Source organism: Eutrigla gurnardus (genome assembly GCF_963514095.1).
Source record: "Eutrigla gurnardus genome assembly, chromosome: 9".
Classification (NCBI taxonomy): Eukaryota; Metazoa; Chordata; class Actinopteri; order Perciformes; family Triglidae; genus Eutrigla; species Eutrigla gurnardus.
Genome location: NC_139923.1, coordinates 722,076 through 732,856, shown reverse-complemented (window position 1 = coordinate 732,856; position 10,781 = coordinate 722,076). Strand labels below are relative to the sequence as shown.

General features: G+C 41.8%; 2 long non-coding RNA genes across 2 annotated transcripts; both read left to right on the top strand.

Moving 5' to 3' along the window:
• The first annotated feature begins 2,279 nt into the window (after positions 1-2,279).
• On the top strand, positions 2,280-3,568 carry LOC311018489. The gene is made up of 3 exons (XR_014597729.1): positions 2,280-2,308; positions 2,736-2,789; positions 3,079-3,568. It is a non-coding gene; the product is annotated as an uncharacterized lncRNA (long non-coding RNA).
• A 29-nt stretch (positions 3,569-3,597) lies between these two features.
• Positions 3,598-6,998, top strand: LOC311018488. Its single transcript, XR_014597728.1, has 6 exons — positions 3,598-3,789; positions 3,993-4,038; positions 5,117-5,208; positions 5,690-5,798; positions 5,906-6,179; positions 6,591-6,998. It is a non-coding gene; the product is annotated as an uncharacterized lncRNA (long non-coding RNA).
• The last annotated feature ends 3,783 nt before the right edge of the window (positions 6,999-10,781 follow it).

Genomic DNA, 10,781 nt, shown 5'->3' with positions numbered 1-10,781 from the left:
TTACGTACCGTACCGAAACTAAAAGGGAAGGCTACTAGTTATCTGCATGTTTATTTTGGTGTATTTAATTTGTGATTTTCCCCATTAATTTGGCTAAGTTTGTGTGACGGTTTTCTATTGCTTTTTGCCCAATTATTTAATTCTATTGTGATTTATTATTTCAAGCATTTGATTTCTTTTGGTTTCACTAGTCGGCCACCCTAAGTAGAGGGAATTAGTTAATTCGGTAAACACACCTGAAGACGAGTGAGCGGGGACGGAAGAGTCTGCTGATTTGGTTCTCTCTCTCCTTTCTCTCTTGTGCCCGCTAGAGCCAGACGCTGCACGTGGCAGTAGACGCCAGGCCCACAGGAGTAACGGCCACGCCAGATTGGACTTTTAGGCACCTTGCATATTAGACCCTGGAACATTGTTCACCCTATTGGACTGGTTTTAATTTTGTTTTACATTATGGGCTAGATTCGTAGACCAGGCGTAGTCAGCGCGCAACGCACGTGCGCCACGCCAACGGGGTGTGTACGCCTGGACTTTGCAAGTCTCGTGCACCGCGCAGGCTTGCGCAGGCACACCTCCCGTCTCGCCCATCCGCGCAATTGGGAAAGAGGGAGGAGAAGAAGGCGTGAGTGGGAGACGAGGAGGAGACGAGGCGTGGAGTGGGATTAACACAGCCGATTCAGATCTTCACCAATCAAATGAGCTCCTCTCCTCACCTTTAATGCGTTAGTGGAGGTTCAGTGCAAGTTCCGTCAATTGACAACCCGATGACAGAAGCAGCGCCGCCGCTCCCACCACACGCATCACGCGCTGTGCGTGCGTATCATAATAATAACAATGCCGATATTATAAAAAACAGGAGAGAGAGAGGGAGATGTTTTGGTCCGAGAGGCTGAGTTTCCATTACGCGTGCCATCCGCCTTTGATCTGACGTCAGATGTGACGGGACAATCTATATAGATATAAATTCACATGTTGATACAATTAGTTGCATTAAATAGTGTTTGTTGTGATTATTTATTGCATTTAAATGTGCCTGGAACTGTGGAAATCTGCCTGTGAGGTCTTGGTGACGTGTGCGCACTGCCGACTTTATTTGCGCCTTACGCCTTACGCCAAAAGTAGACTAGGTTGGAGCTGGCGGGCTTTCGGCGAAGTCTCGGCGAGGCTTTTTGCCACGAAACTTCCGCTACGCCAAGCTGAATCTGTGACGCCTCCCCCTGCTGTGCCGCCACACCCATCTTGGCGCAGGCGATCCACCAAACTGCCAGACTGACCGTGCGCAAGGCTGCGCGGGTCGAAACTTGCATTACGCCGGCTCTGCCACCCTGCGCCACCCTGCGCTGCGCCACGAAACTATGGCCCTATATCTTTACTCTGTTTTGTCATTTATTTGTTCTCTTTTAAAATATAACTTGTCTCTTGTAAATAGGTCTCGGTGTGTTGTTTGAGTTGGTAAATCTCTCCAGTAGAGTTTTTAATAGTTTTTGAAAGAAATTTTAACGAGTCACCCTCTGTGACAGTAGCTTATATACGCAGGAGAGACGCTTTTTCATTGATTCAAACAGGAAACAGGCTTCTCGGAGGTTTCAAGCAAGAAATAGGCTTACTTAGCTGTTATACGCAGGAGAGAAGCTTTTTCATTGATTCAAGCAGGAAACAGGCTTGAAGGAGGATTCAATCAAAAAATAGGCTTACTTAGCTGTTATACGCAGGAGAGAAGCTTTTTCAATGATTCAAGCAGGAAACAGGCTTTTAGGAGGTTTCATGCAGGTAACAGGCTATCTTAGCTGTTATACACAGGAGAGAAGCTTTTTCAATGATTCAAGCAGGAAACAGGCTTTTTGGAGGTTTCAAGCAAGAAATAGGCTTACTTATCTGTTATATGCAAGAGAGATATGGGATTAGATTTGTGCCAAAAGAAACAAACAAAAAATACGAATTTGAGAGAACATAAAACTAATTTCAAAAATAAAACATATAACTTGCAATCAAATAATTTGTCAAATAGTGTAAAATATTGACATTATTTTGTTTACGGTTCCCTCTGCTTCTCTCTCTAAGCTCAGACCTTTGCGCTGACTCGGCTTTGCGGTCTCTCTGCTGCTCTCTCTCGTTTGCGCTCCCTGATTTTTTGTTTGCAGTTTTGGCACAAACCTCTCGGGTGGGCGGGCTTTCTGGGCAGAGCGTCCCCATTGGCTGATTAGTTTTTGACTGACACAGATCAGTAGGCTCAGTGACCCGGAAGTTAAATGTAGGTAGCTGGCGCGCAAATGGAGAGAAGGAGAAGAACAAGAAGAAGAACTAATTAAATGTAAGTATTTATTACATACATATATTGTCTGTGAGTAACATTTTGTTGTGTTATAAGTTATAAGTAAAGTAAAGCAAGGTCTCGGAGAGGAAAGAGGAATTTAATTTAGCTTTCCTTTCAGAAAAGGCTGTATAACGGCAAGGTAAAGCACTGAGTGAGTGAGATTAGTTGAGATACTAAACGTTATGGTGCTTTTTATTCAGAGAGACGCCAGCTCCTCTACTTTTTACTCCCTTACTAGTATTTGTTTACAGGGCTGTATGACCGATCCAATGTAGCGCCGACGGACAATGCGGTGTCTACGGTTACACACGCAAGTGTGATGATGTCATTTGTTAAAAATCACATAATTTACCCTGTGAATCAGGGGAGACTGATGGAGCTGCCTTGTTAATACCTTAACTGTCACCTTCTCTCTGTTGAACAGTGTAACACTGTGGGACCTGATCAGGAACAAACAGGGGGCTACATGCAGTCCCAGGTAATTACCTACCTATCTATTACAACATGTTATGATCCAGCTAATATCACAGTAATATGTATATAGTATATTTTTTAGCTATCTTTTGAATCAACAAAATTCTAAAATATTAAGTTAATGGGACAATTGATGTTTTTATGTTTTTACTTAAATCCTAATACATGGACCATTATACTATTAATCATATAGGATGTAGGGTCGTGGCGGTTTCAATTATAGTGCAGTCAGTGAGAAAGTGTTTTCATATAATGTAATGAATACTGAATACTGGCAATGTCTGTGTTTGCAGGAGCAAGTGCGAAATGAATTGTTGCACAGGATTCAAGCAAGATTCAGCTTGATCCTCAGAAATGAGACATTTGATTCGGAGTACCTCCTGGATGTGGCTCAACAAGAGCTTTCCTTGGCAACAATGGCAGCAGATCACTTAAACATCCCACCAGAACTCATTCACTGTCTACAGGAGTTGATCAACGTCCTTAGTTTGCCCATTCAATCTGTTTCACAAACATCAGTTAATGTGTCAGATGTTGTAACTGCCACTGTGGGAGAGGTGGGACGGCCACGCCTGGAAATTCATGCAGATGATCTTAAAAGTCTCCTTTCCACTTCACTTCCTTTAGAACAGTTAGCCAGGTTGTATGGTGTTTCGAGAAGAACACTTAATAGGCGGATGAAAGAACATGGCCTTTCTGTTCGTGGATGCTATTCCACAATGTCTGATGATGAACTTGATCATGCTGTGAGGTCCATAAAATCAAGAATGCCCTATGCTGGGTCTATACCCAGCATAGGGCATTCAGTCTATACTGGTGAAAGGTGAGCTGTTAGCGAGAGGCCACCGTGTGCCGTGGCATAGGGTGAAGGCTACTATGCAACGAGTGGATGGAGCTGGAATTTTGGCCAGGATGATACAGGTTGGATTTATTGCTCGCAGAACCTACTGTGTTCCTGCACCACTGTCTTTGGTTCATATAGACACCAACCATAAATTAATTCAGTGAGTGTTTCTCTCTTGTGCCCTCTCACTCCTTCTCTCACTGTAAATCTTTTTGCTTTCACTAAACACACATATGCATGTACCCACAATAAAAACAAATGGGATGTAATTTCTACACAATAAAAAAAATCCATCTGACAATTGATTTTTTCTTTCTGATATCCACTGATTTTTCATGTCAAATGTATGCACTTTTTTCTCAGATTTAATGTTGTGATATTTGGTGGGATTGATTGCTTCTCAAGAAGGGTATGTCAATGTTCTGTTTTGACAAAAGAAACTAAAAACATATGTCACAGTGATGAGACCTTGGGCCCTAGTTTCGTAGACCAGCGCAGGGCGGCGCAGGGTGGCGCAGCCGGCGCAGTGCAAGTTTCGACCCGCGCAGCCTTGCGCACCGTCAGTTTGGCAGTTTGGTAGATCGCCTGTGCCAAGATGGGTGTGGCGGCGCAGCAGGGGGAGGCGTCACAGATTCAGCTTGGCGTAGCGGAAGTTTCGTGGCAAAAAGCCTCGCCGAGACTGCGCTGAAAGCTCGCCAGCTCCGACCTGGTCTACTTTCGGCGCAAGGTGTAAATAAAGTCCATTGATTAAATGCGAATCACAGCTGGCGGATCGGAAGTTTGGCGGACCGGCGCGCAGTGCGCACACGTCACCGAGACCTCACAGGCAGGTTTCCACAGTTCCAGGCACATTTAAATGCAATAAATAATCACAACAAACACTATTTAATGCAACTCATTGAATCAACACGTGAATTTATATCTATATAGATTGTCCCGCCACATCTGACGTCAGATCAAAGGCGGATGGCACGCGTAACGGAAACACAGCCTCTCGGACCAAAACATCTCCCTCTCTCTCTCCTGTTTTTTATAATATGGGCATTGTTATTATTATGATACGCGCGCACAGCGTGTGATGAGCGTGTGATGAGCGTGGTAGGAGCGGCGGCGCTGCTTCTGTCATCGGGTTGTCAAGTGACGGAACTTGCACTGAACCTCCCCTAACGCATTAAAGGAGAGGAGAGGAGCTCATTTGATTGGTGAAGATCTGAATCGGCTATATTAATCCCAGTCCACGCCTCGTCTCCTCCTCGTCTCCCACTCACGCCTTCTTCTCCTCCCTCTTTCCCACTTGCGCCGGTGGGCGAGACGGGAGGTGTGCCTGCGCGAGCCTGCGCGAGCCTGCAGTCTGCGCGGTGCACGAAACTTGCAAAGTCCAGGCGGACACACCCCGTCGGCGCGGCGCAGGTGCGCTGAAAGCTGACTGCGCCTGGTCTACGAAACTAGGGCCCCTTATGATAAAGAATTCTGTCCTCTCTGCATAGATCCTGTATCTTGATGCTGCTGCCAACAACAAAGCCTCAACTGCATTCTCCTTCTTCTTGGATGGTGTCTGGAAACATGGATGGCCCTCAAGGTAGGAAGTACATCTAATTCAAAGTACTGCTAAAAAGTCATTGGCTGCAAATAGTAAAAATAATCTTCCTTCCTAATTACTTTGCCCTGATCTGATAGAAAACGCCATGAGGTCAAAGTTGTAAATGAGAATACATGACATGGATGATAAATGCAGAGACAAACTACAAGTGCAGACGTATGATTTAAGAATGGAGTTAAAGGTTTACATTGTTTAATAATATAGAATAATTAGATGTTGTAAGGAAGAGACAGTGTATTATCTGCTGAAAAAGATAAGTTAGGAAGCTCCTTTCATCAGCTTTTAGAGAATTTGAACATGGCTGACAATGAGTTATTTCCACATCATCTCACTGAATTTGGGAAAAAAGCCATTGTTCTTTTCTGTAAATTGTGGGGGTTGCACCCTCTAATGGGCTTCACTATTGGCTAATCCCTGGGCCCCACCATGTTGAATGATGACTGCTTACATTCTTTTAGAGTACGTGGTGACCAGGGGGTGGAAAATGTGGACATTGCCCGTTGCATGTTCTCTGTGCGAGGAACAGGACGTGGTAGCTTCATTGCTGGAAAAAGTGTCCACAATCAAAGGTAAAAGCAACTATCAGAGCAGAACCCGACATGTGTACTGTCCTTGAATTGTTGTAGGCATGCTTGTGCAGCAAGTGTTACTTATATACATTTTAAATTCTCCTCAGAATAGAGAGGCTGTGGCGTGACGTGTGGTCAGCAGTGACCTGCAGATACTATGATATACTTCATACAATGGAAGAAGAGCGACTGATTGACCTGTCAGATGAGATGCACCTCTTTTGTGTGCATTATGTGTTTCTCCCACACCTGAAGTCTGACCTGAAGTGCTTTCTGGGTAGCTGGAACAATCATCCTATCAGAACTGAAGGAAACCTCTCCCCAGAGCAGCTTTGGCACATTGGGATGCTCCAAACACCTGTGACTGAGCCAGATGTTGAGGTACACTTGAATTAATTTGCAAAGCACTGTACTCTCTTTAAAGTTCTGTCTCAAGCAAGTTTAATCTGAAATCTTCACCAGGAATTTGGCAGGAATTATTACAAAGGGAAAGGTAGGAAAATAGGATTCTGGAGCTTGCAGCCATGTCTTTAAAATATTATCCCCAAGATCCTGTAAGAAATTATTTCTAGCACTTTATGATGGGGAATAGTTACTAATTTCAATTTCCCAAGGCTTTAATTTGAGCCAAAGTTGACTGTTGCAGCAGGTTAAAATTTGAATTTCCATTATTTCATCAGCAATGGGTGTCTGCTCCCCCAAGAGCAAACAGACCCTAAGGTGGGGTTACTGGCCTAGGTTTGTCTCTCTGAGCAGTATTGGTCTAACTTGTTATAACTTACTGTCTTTCAGCCAATGGAGGATCTTTTCAGGGATAAATGTGTTGATGCTGACCCAGATGATGGAGTGGTAGTGTCACAGATCGCCTGCCCCCTGTCAGACCTGAACCTTGCTGTCCTTCAGGGATTAATAAATCCCATGACATCGACATTGAGTCATCGGGAGCTTTATATTCAGACACTTGATCTTGTGCACAGACTATGTTCCTGCAGTTGAACTCCCAAAAACATGTAGTTTTTGTATTTTGTATTTTATTTTTTTCCTTTTGTACAATGTAAGGCATATAGAGTTACAACTGACCCTAACTGTAAGTTGAAATGACAAACTAAACTGCATTAAACATCAAGTTTGTGGCTATGCAAAGTTGTTGCAAAAGTTAATAACTAGATATATCAAAAACAAATCTTAGAAGTTTGGAAAAACACATTAAAATCAAACAGAGTTCACATACCCTTCAGTTTTAACAGTGAACAAAAAATGTAATATACCTTAGATTCTATAAAAGCCTGCACCACATTTGATAGCAGTTTCCATATTTGCCTTGAAATCACAGTAATCGAGACAATGTGCAGTGGGAAATGTGACTGTCTGTGTGCATGCACTAACAACTGGGTAACAAATTGTGTGGTTTGGCATCCGTTCCACACATGTGTGGTCAAAGTGGACAGTGACAGCAAATGTCTCTCTCTCTGAGAGAAGTAGATGTCTGTGTGACTGTCCTGTCAACCACTGCATCACGTCCGGGACAGTGAGTGCATCCTCATCCTCTGCAGTTCCATCTGAGGACATTCAAAATGAGACAATGTCAAAATAGCTGAATCCAATCGAACAAAACCAGACAGACATGATATTACTTTGCAGGATCTATTTTGGGTCTGCAAAATTGCGACATCCTGTTTACAAACTGGGAAAGGATACATTTTCTCAGCAGCGATCCAGTGGGTGTCAAGAGTTTTATTAAGTAAGTTATGTGCACGCTACAGTATTAAAGATTAATTTATTTAACTGGCTTCATCATTTGAAGCTTCAACAATTTTGTAGTGGTTGACAATAGTAATAGCAGTAATGCTGTACTAGTAAGGTTAATAATAGTAGTATTACTGGCAGCAGCAGACCAAATAATGTAATGGTGTGCCATTACATTATGGCTGTAAAAAATATGCTGGATGTAGTTAGGCAAATTGAGAAGCACTGATTTAACCAAAGTGGGGTCTAGGAACCCCCAGGTGCAGCTATACAAAATTTAAGTGGAAGGTGGCACAACAATAAAAAAGTAAATTACAGTGTAAAGGTGCTTTGCTAAGCACACTCACACCCCCTCCTCAATTCTAAGAATTGTCTGTCCTTTGCTGTATATTCTTCATACAAATGACTGTATAAGTCTCAAACATTTATCTCCCAGTTTTTTCTTATGGTGTAAACACTTGCCTTCAAGCTCCTGCAGGAAATCCTGGAAGTTATTTAGGATCTGTGCCTCTCTTGCATTCTTCATGGTACCACTTTCGCTCATTGTTGGGGCCAAGTGCGACACAATGTAGTACGAGTCCACCTGAAAAACACATTCAGGAAGAAGAAAAATGAGTGTATGAGTGTATTAGCTTCATTTTGTCGATCTAAAATATAAGATGATTTCAATCAAGCCTACTATACTTAGAACCACAGGCGCACCAACATGCCTTTTATTCAAGAGATCATAATAACGTACCTTTTCATCATCACCAGCTACGAAGAGGTCACGGCAAACTGCTCTGTTCCTTTCCATGACACCTATTAGGCCGTAAAGTTGCAGTCCCTCACGAAGCTGCCTCAGCATGACTGTTCGTCTTGCAGCTTGGTGCAGCACAATTGCTCTTCATATGGATACAAAAGAAAAACGTATGTCATGTACAGGGTTCCCCCATTTATTAGTAGTCAAGTAAATTCTAAAACGTATGTAATTATTTCAATGACGCAATATAATTTTTAAGTATAGAGGAACTATATATATATATATATACATATATATATGTATATATATATATTATTTTTTTGCAACCCAAAGTAAATATCAAATAGAATTGTTATATAAAGTAAAACAGTTTATTAAAATACAATATAAACCTTATTATTTTGTCTTTGTTCTCCTCGTTAATAGATCCTGTATAGCCGCAGTTCAGAATTTGTTCAGTGCAAGATGGCAAGTCTGAGGTTTCTTCAACCTGTGGAAATTAAGGCGAAAATTTGAGACCAAGTTCCACCACATTAAAATGACATCTTAAAGAGAGTATCTAAACTATATGCTGTCAATGAACACAGTATCCTCCAGCCTTTTCCTCTACAGTTATTTTTTCCCATTATTATTCTTTTAGTTGTTGTTTTCATATTTTATTTTATCATGATTATCTCATTATGGACCTGGTAGTGCAATGAAGTGTCTCTGAGTTCCTTGAAGAGTATAATACAAATAAAAGATTGAGCCCTCTCCATTTCCCCACTATACACCTCTGGATCTCAGAGCTTCCATTGAGGTCTTTAAAATGGATTATTAACAGTCCCTAAAATACGTAAAGAGTTTAATGAGTTCCACAAAGTCAATAGGATTTTTCCTCTGTATCATCAATGTGTACAGTAACATTTGAGGATATAATAATTTGTCATTCAACATACCATCTTGATCAATGAAGAAAACTCCTGATCATGTACATCATCTCTAGTAATGTTTTCCAGGTTTCCAGTCAAAAGGAAATTATAGCACCATTCTAGTAAAAAATTTGGTGCTGGGCCACCTTGCGCAAGGCTTACAGCAAATATTTCACCAGCAACTCTGAAATGATAGCAAATACAGGAAAAAGCAAAAACAGTCAAGACTTATGACTACAATATAATTATATGTGGATGCAGAATCATGCAACTGAAAGATACTGTTGATGACAGAAACGCACCGGAATAGGCCATTGTCAAGGTCATTTAGAGAGTATTTTGGCATTTTCCCCTTGCCATCCTCTCCCTCAAACAGCCGAGTCTCTATACCAGCAATCATCTCTAGGTAAATGATGGAATAAAAAATATTTAGGCGGCAACACTTTCACGGCTCAAAAAGGGAAGGCACTGAAAAAACCTTATGATTTAAATGTTTATCTGTGAGTTCTGAAAACATGTAATGATCTTGACCTGTCAGAAACTCTTTCCGCAAAGCACCAGTGTCAACTCCAGCCTCTCCCATGAATGACACCTTCAAGGGGTTGACTGGGGAGCTGCACTTCTGGCGCTGCCACAGCACCAGTCCCCGTTCCAGGAGATTCATTCTAGACACACAGATGCAGAACTCTTTGCTGGTTTCAACCTGAGCTGCCAGCCACCGTAGGACATCCTCCTCACTGTTAAATGATAATTCCCATCATTAAAAAGTGTGAATTTATGCATGCATAAATTATTTGACACCAGATATTGGGGTCAAAGGAACAATCGTACACACTGCAGAAGTGCCTTCACACAAGGCTTCCTTATCCTAAGTTGGTACTTCCTTTTCATAATTAGCCCTAGAATTCATGTTGCTTGAAAGGCTGTATGTGTCTGAACATGTCTTAAGTCAACTCTAGGACTAACAAAGTGCACTGGTAAAGCACTTAAATCTATATTCAAAAATATACTTTGATGCATTGATTTCAAAGCAGCTTGTAGGTTAAATGATATGCTCTTTTCCAAGGTCAAAGTCAGAAAAACAAATGTACCATGAAATTTCCTCATTTTGCGGCTTCTTTGACTCAACAGGGCTGCCATCCAGACAGAACACAGGACTGCAGAAAAATAAAAATAGATTAATTTGGTAGATGGCAATAGCAAAGTTAGCATAAATATCTGAGATTGAGTGTGAAGCTTCAGAACCTTTTTAGTGCTATAAATACAAATATGTCCCAGATTTATATTCACAATACCAGGCCCCAGTGTCACAATCCAACATGGCTAAACTGATAACAATACCTTTCCAAGTTATTCTCCCAGTCACCACAGACACTTGCATGTTGTTCCAATTCCCCTATGGGATATTCCTTCTGGCATACAGGGCAAATTCCTTCTGTTGGCTAAAACAAAGAGAAATACATCTTATCACAGAATATTGAAAACAGTTTGAATGGGCAAACTGAGCAAGTTAATTTATTTGACCCTTGATGTGAGAAGCAACTTACTTTCTCCCCAGAAGAGTGTACCTCAAAGATCTAAACA